This window comes from Lissotriton vulgaris, chromosome 6, assembly GCF_964263255.1.
Source record: "Lissotriton vulgaris chromosome 6, aLisVul1.2, whole genome shotgun sequence".
NCBI lineage: Eukaryota > Metazoa > Chordata > Amphibia > Caudata > Salamandridae > Lissotriton > Lissotriton vulgaris.
Window position 1 is genome coordinate 793438059 of NC_141694.1, and position 22231 is coordinate 793460289.

Sequence of the window (22231 nt, forward strand, 5' to 3'; positions counted from 1 at the left end):
ATTTTTGTAATTAGCCCTTGCCTCCTTTATTAACTGTACATTTCCCTTTCTTGCGCAATCTAGTAGGAATATATTGGCCTCATAACATTGCTTACTGTACCAAGGATTATTCGGTAACTCTTTAGATGTGATTTCTGTTCATTTGAACAGTTCGATGGATAGCCATAATTGACATTAAAGATTGGACACATTCTACATGAGAGCCAGGCACTTTGCAAAAGATTTATATTTCAATCATGGTCTCAGCATTATTCACAAAATGGGGCCACCTTATTGATTTTTTGTTATTTCCAGGGGACAGTTGCAGTTGCAGGCTCTTATTGATCTCTAGCTGTTTGTCAGTGAAATACCCTCACATTTCTAAACACAAGGGAAGATGATCACTATATTCCTTATCATCAATGTTAAAGACCGTAATACTATGCCATTCTTCTGTATGTAATCTATCTTAGTCCAAGTGTTTCCCTTTTTAAAGGTATTTAATGATGATCCGTTTTTACTTTCGGGTATGATTCGGCCATTACATACCCTTAATCCATGTTCTATTGTAAGATGTAGCAGTTGCATAGCTGCTGTGGAACACAGGACCAATGGACCTGCTATCAATTGTAGCTAAGTCTTCCTCCTCCATGACTAGTTCCGATCCAATAATAGGTTCATATGTACAGTTAAAATCACCACCCACTATAACTAAATCGTTTAGAGCTACACATCCTAGGGTGTTGCCCAATATTTCCACAAAATGCGCCTCCTGATTACTTCTTCTTGTCCTAATATAAACGTTAAACAGCTGTAAAAGTTTACCATTCTTTGAACTTAGGCTCACTCCAAGGATATCAGGTGAATCTATTTGATGAGCCCTTATTTCAACATCTAAGGTGATTATTATCCATATAACCAATCCTCCCAAATATCTACCACTTGATGAAGGAATAGCTTCCGGTGCGAGAGGTCACAGGTGAGCGGGTCACGGGTGAGCCGCTGCATGCAACAGGTGGAGAGCCGGGCGAACTGCGGGTCCCGGCAGCGATCTGCACACATTGGTGAAAATACCTGTGAACTGCTGTGACCTGCCAGCGACCAAAGCAGACCGTGACCAACGTGATTAGCTCGACCAACGGGGCACGACTGAGCAGAGGAGCCGGTAGGCCACAAGAGTTGTGCTGCACAAGCGGCAGAACAGTAGAGCTGGAGGGTGCCGGGAGCCCAGTTGCAGAGCCGTGAACTTACAGCACATGCTTTGGAGGTGGCCAAGGCAAGCGGTGAGTGGGCGCGCGAGGGAGGTGCGGCAGTCGAGCTGTGTCCTACTGTGTCGTGTGACCTCATTGAGTCAGACCCACAGCGTATGAAGACAGGCATCTGCCTGGATTCGGACTGACAGAGCTGGGGCACAGCACGGCCTGTATACACGAGTGGTCTGATAGCTGCCTCACAGTCCCACCAGCTTTGCTGTCTGTAAGTTGCCTGCGCCACAGCCCCACACCCTCTGGCCCCGGGGTGAGATGTATGAGGTCTATTAGGGCACAGAACTAAATAAAAGGCTCACTGGATTAGCAGAGGAACGCGGCTAAGTAGGGGAGCTGCGGAAGCCGACGCAAGGAGCAGAGGAACCGCCACGGGGTTTAGCAAGCACATCATTTACGGAGCGCTTGAGAGTCCCCCGACTATATTCTGCAGGGAGACAATCCATATTTGTAGAAAGCCAAGCACTTTCGGATTCCGAGGATAACAGCAACGGCAGGGACAGCAAATCAATCTGGGAGAGTGAGAGCACAGCAGCAGCTAGAAGCAGTTTCTTTGCCTGCCTGTGGTGCTTTTTTGCCGCCTGCCTCGCCGCAACTGCTTCCTAACAAAACCCCCTGGTGGGACAAGGGTCCCAGGGGCAACTCCGCCGCATCTGCACAATCCGTGCTGGTCCATACAGTCTGGGGTGGACTGCAAGCCCCAGAGTGCACCGCTGGTCCCCGCAGCTGCCGCGAGTGAGGGAGAGGCAGGGCCAATGCGCTCATAGCGCAACCTCTCCCACCGCAACGCGGGACGAAGCCCGTCAGGGGTTGGAAGAGGCCAGACTGGGCCCCCCTCTTGGTTTCCTTTTTTTCCACAGCTATGGGACATAATTGAAATACTGGATTGGGACTTTGTCCTCCTTGTGGTGGACCGCTTGGAGAAGTGTACAGGTGTAGCATCTCATTGTGGGGGAAGTATCACTTAAACGGGTTCCCTTTCTGCTCTCACATCTGCATGGTAGAGCTTTGCAACGGTATGCCAGGTTCATACTGTTCTTTTTTCACCCTAATCAGTGCATCAGGCGCTGTGTTGTCATTTCTGCCTTAGTCTTGGGGGTTTATATTGTTAACGTGTCATGGGGAGGCGGAAGACTCAAGTAATCCAAGAAGGGTCAAAAACAGTAACTAGGGCTAATTTCTCAACTATGGATGCTTTTTTAATGAGCGCTGCCTCAGTTATAGATAAGGAGATCGAATTAGTGAACAGGCGTCTCTCCAGATCCCCTTCTAATGGCCTATTCTCCCATATAGCTGGCCCTATTAGCCCCATTAGGGAAGTTGTTATGGAAACACCAAGTTTACCCTTGTCTTCTGTGCTGGGTATCGACTCTCATCCCAACAAAGCCTCATCTCCTTTGCAAGGAATTTCTGGTATGATGCAATTTAGGCCACTTTCTCCCGTTGTTAATATTGCGGACAAGAAGATTGGTGCTTCTATACGTATGACAGGGAATGTTGGCATTAACAACTATAAGTCCCAAGAAGCACATAGCAATGTTGGCCCCCCACAACAATCAAGGGTGGCACAAAGGACATCTGGGAGTATAAAAAGAAAATCGAAGCCCAGTGGGAGCCAAGCCCCAAAAAAAAAAAAAACATATCCGCCAAGCTAGCCTCTAAAACCTTGGTACCTGTATCACCAGTAGTAAATTCAGTTCAACTGGCCATGATGGAAGCCATTATAGCAACCATGAGTTTTATGTTGGATGCTAAGTTGAGCCCCATCTTGAACAGGCTAAACTCAATAGAGAAAGCTCTAGTAGAACATAATAGGTCTGCATCATCCACCCAACGTATTCAATCTGTGGTTTCAGACTCGTCCAGGGGTAATATGGCCCATGGTATCACTCCCATTCCTGGGCCAGTTTTAGCCCCTCGGCCGGCCAGTGAAGCCCAGCCTTGTGGCAAAAATGTGGCTCCCAAAGACTTAGGGGGGGTAGTTGATGTTTTAAGAGAAAGACAGGTCCCTAATGGGACTCCAGCTATTCATCCTCAGGGATCGGTTTCCCAAAGATCAGGAATACCATTAGATGAGGCGCAGGGAAATCAAACAAATGCCGCAAAGAATCTAGCCGTTATCAATCTCCCACCCCAATCAACACCCCTTGTAATAATCCTGGGTAATGTTCCTTCCTCCACTTGTACCAGGGTCCAATGACGATTTTACTCGACTCAAAAACAAGGTCACTCATTGGCTGTCAGTCAGTCAGTCAAAATACTTTATTGCGATAACTTAATATCATACAAAGACAATGGCAAATATATACATAAAGTCACAAACAACAAGTACAAGTACAATAAATAAAAACAGTTAAAAAACATTTTAGGGTTAACATGTTAAAAAACCATCATACACCATGTTACATTTCGTAATTAAAAAATTGATACAAAGTGCAAAGTGCTAAAGTGCAAGGTGCTAAAGTGCAAAAAAGGTTTAAAAAATTCCTAGGTGTGTCCCCATCTGAGTATTTGGAAAAGGTGACTACTAGCCCTGTTACAATGCATTCTAGGATTCTTGACCGATGGTCACCAGCAGCCAGACTAATTAGTGTGCAGGTCTGTACTACATAAGGAGGTAGACACATTTTTAAGTCTGATGTTCCTGCTTCTTCTAGCTCTCACCAGGAAACTAGCCACATGAAACATAATCCTGGGAGTTTGTAACATTTGCAAATAAATAAGAGCAGGTCTGACTAAAATAAATCCTGCTTCCTTGAGTATAGGTACAAGAAACAACTTCCGAGCTTCATTGTAATAACTACAGAACATTATAAAGTGCATAGTACTTTGCTCAGAGAAGTGATCGCAAGAACAGGGCGGTGCCTTTTCAGGGGTACTCCAAACGGGGTAAAAACCCAAGTTAAAATGTATCAAATTAAATCGAAAACGAGTTAAAATAAACCTGTGGTAGGGATGGGTCACCACGTTAAGGTAACTGTCAGGACCATTAGGTATAGCCAACAATAAGCTGGCCCTGACACAGGGTTTCTTCAGCTCAGTTTCTTCCCTCTCCAGGGATAGGAGCTCCTTCATAGCCACCTTGGTGTAAGCAATGTCTTTGGATGTTATAGAATCAATGACAGAGTATAGTTCAGGCCTCCCCAACCTCGAAAAACTATCCTTGATATACCTCAACCACCTAATCCTATGTACATTATCTAAGGTCAAACAGTCCCTCATGGTATGATTTAGAGGAATTTCTGTATTAAGCCACATCCTAAGCCAGGCGATTAAAGGTGCAATTCTAATCAGATCTGAGATGTAGCCTTCCCCTAGTTCCATATGAACCGTATAGGACGGAGTTGACTGTGGGACGCCCAAAACAGATCTAAAAAATTTATTTTCCATTGTCTGTATGGGATCGACTCCCCTATGACCCCACAATGAGCCACCATATGATGCAACTGAAATGCATTTAGCTTTGTATATTTTACTGACAGCTGCAATTGGCCTACCCCCCAGTTTTTTAGAGAACCCATGGAGGGCAGCGGATGTTCTGGCCAGCATGGCTGCTCTGCTTTTTAAATGAGGACCCCAGCTACCTTTCTCGTCAAAGGTGATCCCCAAGTAGGGAAAAGAGGAGACGCGTACAAGCTTTTCCTGCCCACAGAAAAAGGTTTTATGAAAAGATTTCCTTGAGGCCAGGCCCATGAGCATAACCTGAGATTTTTTCGCATTTATTTTCAGGTCAAGGGAACCCATAAAGGATTCAAAGGCATTCAGGAGTCGTTGAAGCCCCACCCCAGTTCGAGCTAGAAGAACCGCATCGTCCGCGTAAAGGAGAACTGGTATACCCTGTTCCCCTGCACGTGGGATGTCGCTTGTAACGCCCCTGAGGGCAGGATCCAGGGCGTTCACATATAACGTGAACAACAGTGGTGCCAGTATGCAGCCCTGTCTGACTCCCCTTTCAGATGCAAAAACATCTGTACACCTTCCATTAGTAGATACTCTAATTTTGGCAGTAAGGCCAGAATGGAGGTCAGCCAATAAATTGACTATGGATCTATCCAGGCCCATGTCAAGTAATTTTCCCCAGAGCTTAGTTCTGTTGACCATATCAAACGCAGAGGAAAGGTCCATGAACCCAAGGTACATGGACCCATCCTTAGCCCTGGTATATTTCTCGATCAGAAGGTGGAGATTGAGACACTGATCCAGGGTACTTCTCTTGGGTCTAAACCCATATTGCACATTACTCAAGATGTTGTTCTCTGTGGCCCATTCATTCAATTTCACTAATATGACTCTCCCTAGAATCTTAACTGAGGAGTCTATCAGTGAAATTGGCCTATAGCATGCAGGGTCCTGCCTATTTCCTTTTTTAAAAACAGGAATAATTATTGATGTTTTCCATGACTTAGGGATATTGTCACGGTTTAAAGCATTGAAGACCCTGCAAAGCAGTCTTGACCAGAAGTTAGGGAAGCATTTAAAGGCATCAGCAGGAACACCATCTGGTCCCGGTGCCTTTTTAGTCAAGGTACAATCAATAGCAGCTAGTACTTCCTCAACTTCAAAGTGCAAATAATTACCTAATGGAATAGTAGTCGCTTCTTGTGCCCTGTTCTCTGCATGATAATGGTCCGAGTAGATGTCTCTGAAGTGTTTAGTCCAACCCTCATCAGGGATATTAGTTTCTAGGGGGGAGTTATCCTCCCCTGTAAGAAGGGGTTGGTTGACAATCCTCCAGAAATCTCCACTATTTTTTATTATGGCTGGATCTGTGAGTTGTGCCCAGGCTTCATCTTTAAGCTGTTTTTTCCTTTCTGCAATGGCCTTTTTATATAAAGCTCTACTTGTACTGATGAGGTCACGATTTTTTGGATCAGTTTTAAGAGCATTGAGCAATGCAGAATGTGCTTTTGAGCATCTGTGATCAAACCATCTTTTAAGAGGTTTCAACTTGGGTTTACTGATCACAGAGAGCCTGCCGTTTATCTTGCTACATATGCTGCTAAATGCGAGGATCACTTCCCCATCATTAGCTTCACTAGATAAACACACTCCGACCTCTTCCTCTGCCTCTAATAAAACTTCTTGAACAAAGGGTTCTGGGATTATACTATCCCATTTCAGTCTACGTCCCTGGTCCTTAGCTTTAAGTGATCTATCTTCATGGCAAGGACCGTGGTTTCTCCCTAAAAGTTCACTCGCTACTAGATCCATAGAAACTGGATTATGGTCACTAAAGGCGGATACCACAGTTCTCTACGTTAAAACTTTGAATAAAAAACATGCAGAAATAAAAATATAATCAATAATAGAGCCATTGTCTGAGCCCTTAAAAGTAGGGGTCCTGACCCCCCCCTCCCCACAACTGGATTCGTATAGGTTCCATCTTGCGAGGAAGTTTTCTAGACAACCCCCCTGTTTATTATGCTCAAGATGGACCATTGCACAATTAGGAGGGGATTCTGTGTCATCGCAAACACACAGAAGTGAGCAAGGGTGTATATTAAAATCCCCTAGGAAGATGATTTCAAATGCATTAACATCTTCGCTATAGACTGACAGAAAATCATCCAATCTACCTAGACTATATGACGTACAGTCAGCAGCGTTGGAATTATAAAAATTAATAAACAAAATGTTGGGAGATTCCGCACGAGACAATTCAACAATAAGACAATGCTCAGATCCTGAGTCACATTTCTTAAGGCTACCTTTGATGTCAAGTTTAAAGAGGCTTAACAGGCCTCCCTTCGCTCTTCCTGCTGTGCTAGCCACAGCAGGAATACAAAAGTAACTGTAGCCATCAAGAGAAAAACTATTGTTTGTTTCCCAGGTTTCCTGTAAAGCGATAATGTCATACTTAGATATAAAATTTAGCCATATTGCATTATCTGCTTTAGTCTTGATACCTGCAATGTTCCAAGTAAGCATGCTAAGAACAGGCACATTATTCCCAGTCTGTCCAGACTGTTCTGGCTGAAGTCAGTCATTATGATCCAAAAAGGATAAAGGTGCAAAACGATTAGACAGTAAGAGGGGTTGAGCAAAAGGATTCTGAAAAGCTTGGGGTACTGATTGATTTACAATATTGCGATGATGTTCACGACCCCATCTATGGTTTAAATCAGAATTAGAATCCCATCCAAAGGCTGGTGTTTTAGGGTATGTAACGTTCTGTTGCTCACCATAAAAGAATTTCAAGGTTAATGGTACAACAGAACCCTGCCTGCGTTGTGGTGGGAGTAAGTTAATGAGAATATTAGGTAACACGCCTGTGTGTGAAAAGCTTACTGCCACGCAATCCCCCTTAAATTTTTTGGGGCGATTACCCAGCCATGAAACCCTTTTAGCGGTTTTGATCTCTTGAGCCAACTGTTGTCCCCCCCCTGGGGCTAATCTCATATTAGTTGTAAGCCACTGTAAGGCTTTATTAGACAGAGAGGAAGGGGATTCTTCAGTACCGGCTTCTAAAGGTGGAACATTAGCCAGTACTAGAACAACAGGAGAAGCTTCAACTATAAATTGAAGAGGGTCGGTTGGCTGAGCATGTGCAGGGGGTATCTCAACCGTTAAAGGACCGTCCCCTCTATTAGTATTAGAACCACTAGTTTTTTGATCAGGAAGCTGGGGTGGTGGATTATTTAAGGCGTCAACTATGTTCTCCCCCTCTTGATCATCAACTTCTCTACTATTATTACCCAGGTTTGACGCTAACATCATGACATTATCAACACCCTCAGTTAGTTTGTTCATCTGCCCTCCCAGTTTTTTAACTTCAGATTGTAATTTGTCGATTTTAGAGAGCAATGGTTTAACAATGGATTTAATTTTCATATCTATTAACTCAGCAATTCTGTCAAACAAGTCCTCATCAAGGCTGACATTAGACTTAACACTTCCCCCTCCGGCTTCCTTATGGGTAGCTTTTGGGGTGTTTACCCTCTTCCTCCTGGTCCCAGATCTTAGTCCCCCCCGCCTAGGCGGGTTTTTAGTTTTCCCAGAATCCAACCGAGAAGGTTGTTCAGTGATTGAAGTATCTTCATCTGTAGGGGTAGCACGAATTTCCTGATCCTCATCACTGTCAGATTTATTTCCAAGGTCCACTATAAGAACCTCAGGACCAGATCCAGATAGTCCATTGTCATTTATGGAGCCGGATTCCTGCGTGGTGGGACAGTTGAAACAAGCATCAGAGAAAGTCTGCAAGGACACTGAATCCTCAGGTGAAGGGGTTAGAGAAGGGGACACACAGTGTAGGTCAGGTGACTGACTCAGTCCCAAGGATTCTCTCCTCTGTAGATTAATTTTTTCCACTGTTTGCACCAAATAGTTTTTCATAGTGTTAGCTGGTGGTGCAGATCCCTTTTTAGACATAGTAATGAATATAACAAGGAGCCTTAACTCCTGAAACACACAGGGGGCTAAGTATTACCAACAAAACAGTCTTACTTGGTCAGTAGGATGCCTCGTGAGCCTCGAGAAGAGTTTCTGGCCCTGCCCCTGCCTCCTCCTGCCGATGAGGGCCGTAGAGGGCCCGCCCTTTGCCCGGGCTTCGCCCCGGGCGTCCCGCTCGCGTCCCGCAACGCGGGGGTGCAGCCGGCTTTATCCGGTCCTGTGGCGCTCACTGGCGCCTTACGCGTCGCTCAGAATGCGCCGCCGCGAGGCCTGCCGGGAGTTGTGGTCCCCCGGAGCGGCGGCGTGGAGTCAGGTGTTCTGGTGACTCTTGGCGGTGTCGGCGTTGTCAGGATAGGTGTTCTGTGCCCCCTTTATGACTCTCGGCGGTGGCGGCGCTTACAGGTATGTGCGGTCTCTCCCCATTGGCTGTCGAATAACACTTCTATGGGCCCACTGGTGGAATGCAATATTCTCATGGTGAGTCGTGTGAGTTGGATAGGGCGCTCGAGGAAACCCGGAGGAGTTGACTGTGTCTTCGTGAATTTTAACAGCCCTTCCCTTGTGGATATAATTCTACAGGACGCTTATTCTGACTGCACACAATGTGTCTCTGGTATTTAGGTTCTCCCGTTGTTTTTTTTTATAAGGCTATCTACACAAAGCGCTTAAACACAAGTATTCCATGTGATAGGTGGCTCCAAAGACCCCGTGAGGCCATGGATGGTAGTCATTTATGATCCCAGGAGGTTCATCCCCGATCGTTTGGGCATCAGTCTGCTACTCGGTTAGATCTATCTAACAGATTTTCAGTTCTATCAAGGTTGGACAAGTGCGACTGACTAACTAAGAACCCAGAGCCCGTTGGAGAGTTACTATATCAACAGGGGTCCCTACGCGTTTCTATGGGAGATGCTGTGCCCAGCGTCATAGAGGCACCTGGGAAGTCTAGCACCCAGCAGCGGGTGTTTTTACTGGTTAAACATCAAGGGATCATTGCAAGCGCAGACATGTATAATGTTCTATCATGGAACATTGCAGGTCTGAGGGGATAATTTCTGGTCCCTATATGGACGCAGTTCATCAGGCAATTCTCTGTGATTTGTTGCCAGGAGACTTGGCTCGTGAACTGTAACCTGTTTTTGGAGGGTTATAAAGCCTTTTTCCAGCGTCCCCGTCTCCATGTGGCAGAGCTAGGGGCGGATTGGTGTTTTATATATCGTTGGCTGTGTCCTGTAGGATACAGCAACTTCCCACTGATAATAAGGATTCTCAAGTTATTGTCCTAAGGAGAGGAAACAATAGCATGGCCATTATAAATTTTTATAATGCAAAAAGCGTGCAAGAATGCCCAGTTGGGCTGTCTTATAAGACAGTCCTGCGGTTCTGTTGCACATAATCTCATAGTGGCGGGGGATTTCAATACCCACACCTGTGGAGATCCCAAAATTAGATGCATGGTTACGTTGGGATTTGCCAGGATACAGGGATTACATTTTAAGCATTCTTCCCAGGGGAAAGTATTGAATAACTTGCTTAATGAATTCGATCTGCTATCATCAATGTCTTTATCTGCCCCCCTCAGCACACAACCCGTCCCCTCTTTTAAAGGATGTAGCAAAGGCTCTTTTATAGATCATATTTTGATCTCCATTGGCCTTCAGTCTATTTTCCGTGGGTTTATAATTATGGATAGTGTTCTTAGCGATCATAACCCTGTTTGTATACATTTGAAAGGGAGGCTGCTGTCAACACTAGCTAGGGTGATAGGCCCAGGCACGTTGATACCCGTTGAGGGAAGACGCCGCCTCAAATGGTCGCAGATATCTCCAGACTCATTTTATGGCGAAGTACAAGTGTCTTGTGCAACAGAATTAGCTTCTTGTGTGTCATCTGGCTCTAATTCGGGAGATGTCCTTAAGGCTTTTGATGTCATTATGACCAAGGTAGGGGCACTCCTACGCGTTCCCTCTCATAGGACGGTGCTATCTGACCCTAGATGGTTCGATTCACTATGCTCTAATGCAGCGAGACAACTAAAAGATGCCCTAAAAGCTACTCCGAGGGGGCGTGGCCAAGATGGCAGAGTGAGCGGACGTGTATCGCCACAGCTCCTGCCAACGGCCCTGTTTCAGCACCGGTTCCGACGCCTTCTGCACCTGCAGTCTGGGCTCAGGGCTGTCGGTACCGACCACATAGCAGAGCGGACCCGTTGAGCGTTGCAGAAGGCAGAGCAAGCAACGGTGCGGGACAACCGCGGCCCGGAGGTGCGAGGCGCCCTTCCCCCCCCTCCGACCTGAAAGCGAGGCCGACGTGGTGCGGAGGACGCGGCCGAGCGGAGAGGCCCCTGCCGTGGCGAACCAGCGCGGCCTGAAGCAAGTGCCTCCCGCGAGCACTTGGAAGCAGCACCAGGGCCCGCGGCGCCTGCAGAGGTCTCCAAGTAGACGGCAGAGGCAGGCCGTCGGCCCGACAGACGGCAGAGCAGGGTGGGGACGCCGCGGGGCCCAGAAGACAACGGAAGCGTGCCGCAGGTGAAGAGGCCGGAGGCGAGAGCCGACCCTGGGCACCGCAAGCGGTGCTGTGGCAGGACCCGAGTGAGGGCGGCGTTTGGGGAATCGGGGCGTCGGACCCCCTCGGCAGGCATATCGGCCCGGTGGGAATTACAACCCCTCAACTTGAATCGCCCTCGCCAGGGGCCTGGCAGACTTTGTCCTCCCTTAGTAGAAGCCGACGTTAGCGGGGCCTACCGGGCGGCAGCGTGCAGAGCCGCGGTGCCGGGCCTAGCCAAGGCGACCTTCCTTTCTTCACGTCGAGAGGCGACCGCCACTAGACAGCGACAGGAGATATCGCCGACATTGGAGGTGGGTGCATCGCAGCGCTAAAGTGACTCCCACAGACACCAGAGGCAGCATCCGGGTATTGGAGGGGACGTGAAGCCCAGCCGCGCTATTCAGGGGAACCAGCCCGCATCGAGACCAATCGAGCACATAGGCCGAGACACGGCGAGAGAGCTCTTGCAGGAGAAGACCAGAAGAGTTGCGCCGGCCCGTAGGAAGCTGGGGCCAAATCAGGACCACGGTGCAGGTCTGCATTCACCTGGGACACACGCAGAGATCGTAGCACAGGGTGGCAGGGACGCCCGAGAAGCGGGATGTCGACGGCCAGGCCTCCCAGGGGCAAAACGGTGAAGGAGCTGTTCGCAAAAACCCTGACCCCCCCTCAGAAGGACACGGGGGCCCCTGCACCAAAGAAGACGGACCAGGCCTCTGATAGTGGGACGGAACCCATCACGAAGGCCTTTTTGGAGTCCCTCTTTGCGTCCCTAAGAGACGATATCCAGACTTTTAAGACAGAGTTCGCCAGTGAAATCCGAGAGGTGTGGCGCGAGATGGACGGTATACGGGAGAGGGTGGCAGAATTGGAAACCAAGGGCGACGACAGGGACACGGAACTGGCAGCCCAGCATCAGGAGATTATCCGGCTACAAGACCAGCAGGTAGATCTACAGCTCCACTTGGAGGACTTAGAAAAATCGCTCTAGGCGCCATAACATTCGCATTCGCAATGTAGCCACTTCCGATGCCACCCAAGATGTGTTTCGCTACGCTAAGGAACTTTTCAACCACGTGCTGGGGCAACCGGTGGACTCTCCTTTACAGCTGGACAGAGCTCACAGGGCCAGTCCGCCCCGCGCGGGGACAGCACCCCCCCCCCCCCGGACATTCTGGAGTGTGTACAGGACTACCGTACCAAAGAAGAGATCCTAGAGGAAGCGCGCCAGAAACATCCGATAGCGTTCCAAGGCACATCCCCGCTGCTATTTCAGGACTTGGCAGCACTCACGCTCCATAAGCGTCGGCTCTTCAAACCCGTCACGAGCTACCTACAGCAGAAAAACATTCCATATAGCTGGGGCCACCCCTTTCGCCTCGTTTTTCGGCTGGAGAACAAACAATATCAGCTTTGCTCGGTCTCGGAGGCCTGCACGCTGTTAGGAATCGAGAAGCCCGAGGACGAGGCCTAGACCCAGGGCTCTGCGCCAAGCACAGATGGAAAGACATCGCAGTGGAGCCATCAGAGACGGCGGAAACGAGTAAAGAAACCCCCCGCCACAGAAATTGAGGCAGGTCAGCGAGCCGCAGTAGAAGCAGTGGCCACAGATAGCGGCGCCGGTTCCATGGGATGAGAGACACACAGTCGCCTACCGGCATGGTTGTCCGCTCTGGCTGCATGGCCGTTGGCGGGAAGGCATTCCCGAAGAGACTAGTAAGACTACCTTACATTTACCCTTTTCTCTACTTTTCATCCTTGGATGAGAGACATTGACTACTTACAGTTGTTTTGTGGGGGGTGGGGGGAAAGGTGTTGGGGTTGGGGAGGGAAAATGGTCCATGGTTCGATTATTGGTGGGGAAGACGCTGGGGCAAGAAGTTGGGTTCACAAGGCGGAGGCAGACCGGACGCTCACGGGCCTGGTCGCTCCAGGGCTATACCAGAGGCAGGGAGTGGAGTAGATCTTTTAGATGAAGGGCGATGAGTTGATTATCCTCACACTGAATGTCTGCGGCCTTAATAACCCCACTAAACGCAAAGCAGTCCTGCTCCACCTAGAACAGTCCGGAGCGGATATATGCCTTCTATAAGAAACACACCTTTTAACCAAAGATTGTCACAGGTTGAGATCCTGTAAATTCCCTCACCAATTTTTCTCCTCCGGCCCAGACAAGAAAGCAGGAGTTGCAATCTCCAGATTTGCGGTGGGCGACAGGACACTCACGATAGGTTCGGTGTATGGGCCCAATGAGGGTTAGGAACAATTTCTCCATAGGGCGCTCACAGACATCACTGACACCACTGATCATCACATAGTTCTGGGCGGGGACCTAAATTTAGTCTTCGACAACACGTTAGACAGATCCTGCCAATGCACTACACAGGTGGGGGCACTCACTGCAGCGGGCAAAGACAAACTACGTGACTTGGGGCTCACGGACATGTGGCGTGAGCTGCACCCTGGTGAGAGGGACTACACATACTTCTCGGCGGCACACCAGACGTATGCACGACTCGACTATTTACTAGTGTCCAACGCCACTAAGTCACTTGCTATTAGTGCTGACATTGACACCGCTTCACTCTGTGATCATGGCCCTGTCCGAACCGTCCTTTCCATGCCTGACACCCAACGTCCACATAGAGTTTGGGGCCTCTGAGACTCACTCCTACAACGGAAAGCGGTGATCACCAAAATCCGCAGCGCGATCACTGATTATCTAGCACATAACAGCAATACTGACACCACTCTCTCCACACAATGGTCAGCACTGAAGGCAGTTCTTAGGGGGGAATTAATTTCACTTTCCACGGCTGAAAACGCAGAACGTCAAGCTAAGAGGGAGGAACTTACAAGGCAAACTAGAGAGTTAGAACAGAGGCATCGGAGAACAGGGGCTCCGAGAATCTGACGGCAGTTAAAAGCGGTCAGACAACAGCTCGCAGCGCTCGACCTCGACAGAGCGGAGTACGCATCGTTACGGTTGCACCACGCTTATTATACAGGCGGAGACAGGTGTGGGCGCTTGCTGGCGCACAAACTTTGCGAAGTCACGCAGCATAGAGAAGTCAGGGAGATAAGAAGGGGTGATGGCGTCACAGTAGACCGGAATCAAGACATAGCAGAGGCCTTCAGCTCGTTCTACGCGGACTTGTACAAAGCTGACCCCACCTGCCCAGAAGCGGAGTCTGAGTTCCTGGCGAGTGTCCCCCTGCCGAAGCTGACGCAGGAACAAATAGACTGCCTGGAAAAAGACATTCGGTCGGAGGAGGTGATCTCGGCCATCTCCCGGCTCAAATTAGGAAAGACCTCGGGCCCGGACGGTTTTCCGGTGAGTTTTTACAAAACATTCTGTTGTCAAATAGCCCCCCTACTCGCTCGACTTCACCTCCTTCGCTGAAGAGGGAGCGATCCATAGGGACCTGTTGGAGGCATCCATCACAGTGATACCTAAGCCAGGTAAGGACCCGGTTGAGTGCGGAGCATATAGACCTATCTCCCTCTTAAACGTGGACCTCAAGCTGTATACAGGGATCCTCGCCTCCAGACTGGGACCGTATATGGGGGGGTTGATTGATCCGGACCAATCCGGATTTATTCCGGAACGCCAGACCACGGATAATACGAAACGGGCCTTTCACCTCCTAGAAAAAGCCGCACGAACGGAAGGAGGGTACATGATGCTGACCATTGACGCCGAAAAGGCATTTGATAGGGTACACTGGCCCTACTTAGAAAAGGCACTACTCAAAGCAGGGATAGGGCCTAAATTCCGTAATAGAGTGTTTAATTGCTACAAATTCCCGACAGCGGCAGTCCGTGTCAATGGGTGCACGTCCCCCCGATTCGACATCGAACGTGGCACCAGGCAGGGGTGTCCATTATCCCCTCTTTTGTTCGCCCTGTATATGGAGCCTCTTGCACACCTCCTGCGCTCCGATTCGGAGATACAGGGTATCAAGTTTGGAGGCAGCGTCCACACCGTTAGCCTATATGCCGACGATGTGCTGATTTCCCTCGCTAAACCCCGGAGCTCCCTGCCGGCGTGCATAGCGGTCCTAGAAAGGTTCGGCAGTGTCTCTGGCTTTAAGGTCAATATGACAAAATCGGTGGCCCTTGATCTCTCTCTGGACCCCTCTACTCGCACTCGCCTACAGGCACTGTTCCCCATACCGTGGACGTCGGACACGGTCCCTTACTTGGGGATTCAATTAGCACCCTCCCTTCAGGAATCAGTAGATGTCAACTACACCAAGCTGCGACAGAAGATCAGAAACGAGCTGGGCCGATGGAAATATTATCCGCTGTCCTGGCTGGGTAGGGTGGCTGCAGTAAAGATGACAATCCTCCCCCAAATCCTGTACCTTTTTCGAACGATCCCTCTTGCACCACCTCGAGGTTGGATAAAACAAACACAGTCCGACCTTTCCCAATTCATCTGGAACGGGCGGAAACCCCGTCTGAAACGCCAGATCGCCATGCTGGCGCCAGAACAGGGCGGAATCGGGATACCAGACCTTGCGACATATTTTCAAGCATCCTAACTCCGCTTTCTAGTAGAATGGGTCAGGTGGGAGTCAGGGAAACATTGGTTGTTTCAAGATCAGGCTGTAGCGGCAGGAAATCCCCTTCATGAGACGAGAATATAGGCCGCCCAATCTCTATACATCCTTCATAACACGGGTTTCCCTAGCAATTTGGGATCGAGTGGGGATCAGTCAGGAGTTTACCACCCACCCCGCCCCCCTTACACCCATCATAGGGAATCCGGAGTTCCACCCAGGGCTGGATGGGAAGGCGTTTGCGCGCTGGAAGCCTGCCGGCTGCTGGGCTCTCCATCATGTCTACGACTCGGAAGGGGTGATTTCCTTCCAGCAATTTCGACAAGAATTTGGTTTGCCGGAGACGGAAAGGCTCCCCTACCTGCAGGTGAGGCATTGGGCACTAGGCACCACAGTGAGGCCGATGGCGGATAGACACCTGACCAAATTTTAACGTTGGCTAATCTCACACAACACTGACAAACAATTAATCACAGACCTCTATAAGATGCTGATGCAGAAACACCAATACACATATAACGCGGGCAGAGTGCGCTGGGAGAGGGAGCTGGAGAGAACTCTGACACACAAAGAGTGGGAGGGAGTCTATTACAGGGCGCGACACTCAGCCTACCACATGGGTCTCACGGACACACTTACGAAAATTGCATCCTACTGGTATTACACCCCCGAAAGACTGTATGAAATGGACAGCAAGCAAGACCCCTTGTGCTGGTGCGGTTGTGGCCAGATTGGCACACTGACACATATACTCTGGGACAGCCCACTTCTACAGGAATACTGGAACCAGATTTTGAAGGAGGTAGATACACACTTTGAAACAGATATCCCACGCTTCCCTGCATACATGCTCCTGGGGTTACCTAACGCGCTGACTTATCCACTGAAATCACGGAGAGGTCGACTGATTGCGATCGCACTGGGATAGGCTGTGCAGAATATTGTGGCGCATTGGCGATCCAAGCATGTCCCCACACACCTGGGATGGCTACATCATTTGTGGATGGTTCTGGGGATGGAGAAACTGTCCCTATCAAGAGCGGGGGAGGGAGCGCGCTATGCGGAACTGTGGAAACCATTCTTGTCCCTATTGGCGTCTGAGTTCACGGAGGTAACCTGTCCCAAGTACCTCCGGCTTTTGAGATTGACGGATACCGACACGGAACCAAACTCTCAGTGATCTGCCATCACAGACTTTGTAGGCCCCCGGCCGGAACACGAAGGAACCATGGACCATGGGGGGTGGGGATGGTGTTTTGCGGGGGAGGGGTGATTTGGGGAAGGGGGACGAGGGTTCGGGGTTTGAGAGACATTGCAATTGTTTACGACAGGCCCGTCCTACCTTTACTTGCCTGTTTGGTTTTGAGTTAGTTTTTGAACTCTTTAGGGCGAGGGGCCTCAGGTGACGAGTAAGCAATAATGACAGCTACCAGAGCTTGCAGACGTGGCACCAGACTTTCAACGACGGTGACGCAGGTCATCTAGAACTCTGGCCTCTCAGGGGAAGGGCGGAAAGCTATGCATCAGGGAAACGCACCAACCACCTTAGGTTTATGATGCGGCCGGCCCTGGTTGGGTTGTAGGCGGCTTGCTGTGTATTAGTTTGCATTCTCATTAGGTGGTCAGGTTTTGGGCACTCCTCAACACTGTATGGTGGGTCTGCGCCCAAACAGCTTTGTCATTTTGGAAATGCCAATATGTATTACCACCTGTTGTACCCTCAATAAACATATGTAATACTAAAAGCTACTCCGAGAAATCAAAATTTGATTTGTGCCCGACGTCTTAAGTACAAACGGGCACTGGCCACCCGTAAGGGTGAACTGAAGGAGGAAATGTGGAGAGATCTATTGGAGGCTAGTAACTTAGGGAACAGCGCAAGGATCTGGGGAACCATTAACCGACCATTAACCAATCTTTATTTGAAAGGGCTGGGGTGGAGATATAAGCACTAATATAACTGAGGACGAATGGGTGTCTCATTTTCAATCTATCTTTAGTTGCCCCATGGTTTACCACCAACCCCAAGGCAGGGATATCACCAATGCTCCAGTAATGTTCGAACAGAAAGAAGTTGAGAAGGGCATCTTAGAGCTCACGTGTAACAAGGCCCCAGTCTCCTATGGCATTCCCCCAGACCCTTTTAAATCAAATCCACTTCTCTGGTCCTGATGGCGGTGCTTAATGCGGCGGCCAGGATCGGTTGGCCGGACTCTTTGGGCACCTCAACCATTGTGCCGGTCTTCAAGAAGGGCGATCATAAAAGCACTTCGTGTTATCGACCGATCTCCCTTCTTGATTCTGTGGTTGAGGATATGGGTGGGGTGCTATTGGGAAGATTATCCTCCTGGGCCATAGAGAATAAGATCATCTCTGATATACAACACGGGTTTCGACCAGGGCGGTCCACTTTGGCCCAATGCCTTAACTTAAATATGATCCTGGGGAAGTATACAATCACCGCCAAGGTACAATCTACATGGCCTTCATGAATCTTTCCTCTGCTTTTGATTGTGTGAATCGGGGGAAATTGTGGCAATCCATGAGGGCCATGGGGGTGGAGTTTAATTTGGTTGACTTCCTGGAGGACCTACATAGGGACACCAAGGCCAACATTAGATTTGCCCAGGATCTTCGTGTATCTAGGGATTTCAAAATAGAGAGGGGGGTTAGGCAAGGGTGTATCCTGGCCCCCTTCTTTTTTAATTTATATATCAATGACCTGGAAAAAACTCTGGTAAAAACAGGGGTCGATTGAAAAATACATGGGGCGACGAGGTCTGCCCGTCCTGCTATACAGGGACAAAGCGGTCCTCGTCGGTAGGACAGCAAGGGGACTTTAGACCCTTCTTGATACATTCCGGAGCTTCATGGAAGATCGTGACCTTGCAATTAACAATTCTAAATCTTATATTATGCCGGTAGGGACTTGCCCGAAGAAACAGTACCCTTTTAAAGTGGGTAATGAGAAAGTACCTGTGACTACGATATTCTCTTACCTGGGTGTCTTAATAGATGACCGCTTGAATTGGGGGCCCCTGATTAAGAGGAAAAAAGGGGAGGTTATAAGGGTGAATGCTGCAATTTTCAACTTTGCAGTGAAGATGGGTAAGCGACCAATTGCGGCAATGGTGACAATATATCAGGCCAAAAGTGTTGCTATAGCTAGCTATGGAAGCGAAATTTGGGGTTATGCAGCAACTGATGTCCTGCAGGTGGCGAAGAATGTTTTTTCAAAACGTCTCCTAGGAGTGCCCAGCGGAACACCAAACCTGGTGGTACACGAATAATTAGGTTTGCCATTTATAGGGGATACCCTGGCTATTCGCCCTTTGTTGTTTTGGCTTAATTGAGGGCTAAACAAAGATCTAGCTCTTAACCATCAGAGATTAAGAGAAAATATGAGCCTTGATCATATGACATGCATTCCATGGTTAAAATACATTAAGGGATGTTTTGAAGAGCTGGGGCGACCATACCTTATTTTAAAGCCTGATTCTATTTCTTTGAAGGATGTGGAATTTGTAACTTTCACTACCCTAAAAAAGCTTGATAGAGATGACTCAGAAATTGGAAAATCTAGCGTCCGCAAACATTTGGTGCTTAAATAATCCCATCCATTGAGCCATATCTTCTGTGGCCACTGTCATCTCATGAGCAGTTTTTAATGATCAGGTTTCGATTCGATTATTTTCATCTGTAACTTGCTGTCCCAAAAGGGAGCTGCAGAGGTCAGGTGCTAGCATCCTGTGGCTGCGACGGAGCATCTGCTCCGGATTTGCTACACTTCATGTTTTTTTGTAAATTTTATGAAGTACCTCGCAGATATTTTTTAACACCTCTTCTAAAGAAGTTGAATTTTATTCATGTCCACCCAGCTCTTTTTTATTTACAATTGCTGAAACCAGAATGTGTATCTTTTATAGTAGGCTTTCTGAAATCCTCATTGAGATCTAGGACCTGTATGGAGAGCTAGTAAACCCCTAACGTTGGTGGGCACTCCTCATTGTGTGTTCTCTCCTTCTGATTAGTCTTTGCACTTGATGTATATACTGTTGTTTTTTATGGGATTATCTCCCTCTATTTTTATTGTTATGAGTTGTATGTTTTAATTGCTACATGGAATTGTGTAACTTTTATGGTTTTAAATCTAAAGCCGAATACAGTATTTTGAGTTTGATTTGAATAGCTTCAACACAATAGGTCTCATATCTAAGTTTATATGGGACATCTAATGCCCATGACCCTTGAAAAAGGCATCATTGGAAGTGTTCTATATATTCATGCCATTCATGGTACAGGAGTTTACTCTTTAACCCTGCTAAATTCCAAGAGACTATATTTACAGATTCATTATTCATGGTTTTAAAGGAGTTTAATTCACTAGGAATTCTTTCTTGAATCACTAGATTGTCGACCACCTGTGTTGTGGGTATGTTGGTTAATGAATGATACTACCTGGGGATCATACCCTTCCATTTGATCCCCTAAATGGAGATCTTAACTGTCGCCTCCTAACTCTCCTACAACTAGTGCTTCTCGAGCTATAGAGACAGGAAGAACATTGTTGCAGCCAAACAGACTCAGCCCTCCCATGATATTTGACCCATCAGTCCAAGGGGCACTTCTCACAGTGATCACGCAGGGTTTGTGGGGCCAGTTCATAGCATCCATTGTGATATCTAAAATATAATTGAAAGTGTCCCCTTCCTCACTCCTGCTCCCACTCCCACCTTCAAAAATTGGAATGAACGGCCACAAGTCAGATCTAGTACTCTCTAGAGCCCCTTTTTTATGAAGGCAAACCACACCCTCCAATGCTTCAAATCTGTTAGTAGTCCGGACTCCTTTAACCGGGATACAATGTGCCTGATGACCAAAATAGACAGCTTGAGGTAAGAGGCCCCTTCTACATGCGCCGTAGGTCGATAAAAATAATCCAATTGTAAGCAAAATAGAATTGGCCAACGCAGGAGAAAAAAAATCTTGTTTTGCGTGAAACAGTGCAGGCATTTGTTAAGCAGTCCTCCTCCGATTCCTTTTGCCCCTTCCATAATGGTGGCTCACCCAACATAATACAGGTATGCTGCAGGTGGCTAGTTTATAAATGGAGATTTGTGAATCTGCCCAGGAGTCAAGGACAAAGGCATATCTTTTTTGTGATTCTCCTGGAGGTGGTTGGAGGGTATTTTCATCCTCCGTGCTGATGATGAGCTTTACGTTGGTTGAGATTAAGATTGAGATCAATTCGAGAGTTTCCAGCTAGACAAGACTGGGGAGTATTAGTGCATCAAGTTGTGGTGTTACTTTTGCTCCTGACCCATTTTGTATACCTTTTAGCGTCGCCAGTAAGTTGAGCATATCCCTACACATTTGCTCCACTGATATAACTTGCTCACCTAAGGGCTTAAGTTTGATTAGAAGGGTGGATTTCACTTTAGATATGATGTCTTCTACCAAATTTTCCACCCACCCCTGGCATGACCCCACCCCTGGAACTTGCTCACAGGCCAAGGTTTTACAAGTAGATGCAAGCAGTACATTTTTGCCTACTGCTGGTGTTAGCCTGGTGGTCCGAGGGCCCTTCTGTCTTTTTTTTGCTGACTGCAGCACTTTCATGCCTCTTTCTTCCATCGAGGACTGCCCAAGCTCATATCCGGCCTTACATGGCCTGCATCATTGAAGCCACTCCCTCTGCCCTCCAGACAGAGCGAAAATCAGTGCGGCAAATCGGAGGGGCCCAAACGCTTACAAGCCCCAAACAGACTCAACCAGGCGAGAGCAGCACCGGAGGTTCAGCCAGGAAAACGAAATTAATGTGAAACTGCCGCTAAAGCAGCGATAATTTTAACATGGTTCTTTATAATATGCCCCCAAATATTTTGGCATTTTTACATAAACATAAAATAAAATAAAAAGCATGCAACCCATAATTATTTTGAAATGCAAAGGGAATCTCAGCCTTGAGTCTGGACTAAGAATTTGCAAACATCAAAAAGTCTTGGGAGAAGCCTCTTTTCTTACTGACATCTAAAAGAGCAAGTAGTGGGCTTTGCCTGGGTTTACCCTTCAATGCGCTTTTTGATATAATTGCCTTGTTATCTCATCCCCAAGCAAATCTCTTCCTTAGTGTATAAAAAGTTATACAAGTTGAGTGACTTCTCTTAAATCATGTGATTTAAGAAAGAGCTGGTCCCATTTTCCAGGTACGAGAAATATTTCAATTAAAATGGGTCCCAGAGCGATGAGGCGAACAACACTCATGGGAGCCCCTGCCACACCGCTCCGCATGTGGACAGGAACTCCCTACTGCTGCCGTGGAGGTGCTTTCTGAATCAAGTATACCGCAACACCACCTCCACGCTGGGCCCTCTTGATCGATGACTTCTTCCCCTCTCTCTGCAAGACTGCTGCATTGTGGAGAGGGCGCCAGCATGGCTTTTTCCCCTTCCATGGCATGCCAGTTACCATGGCCACTTACAC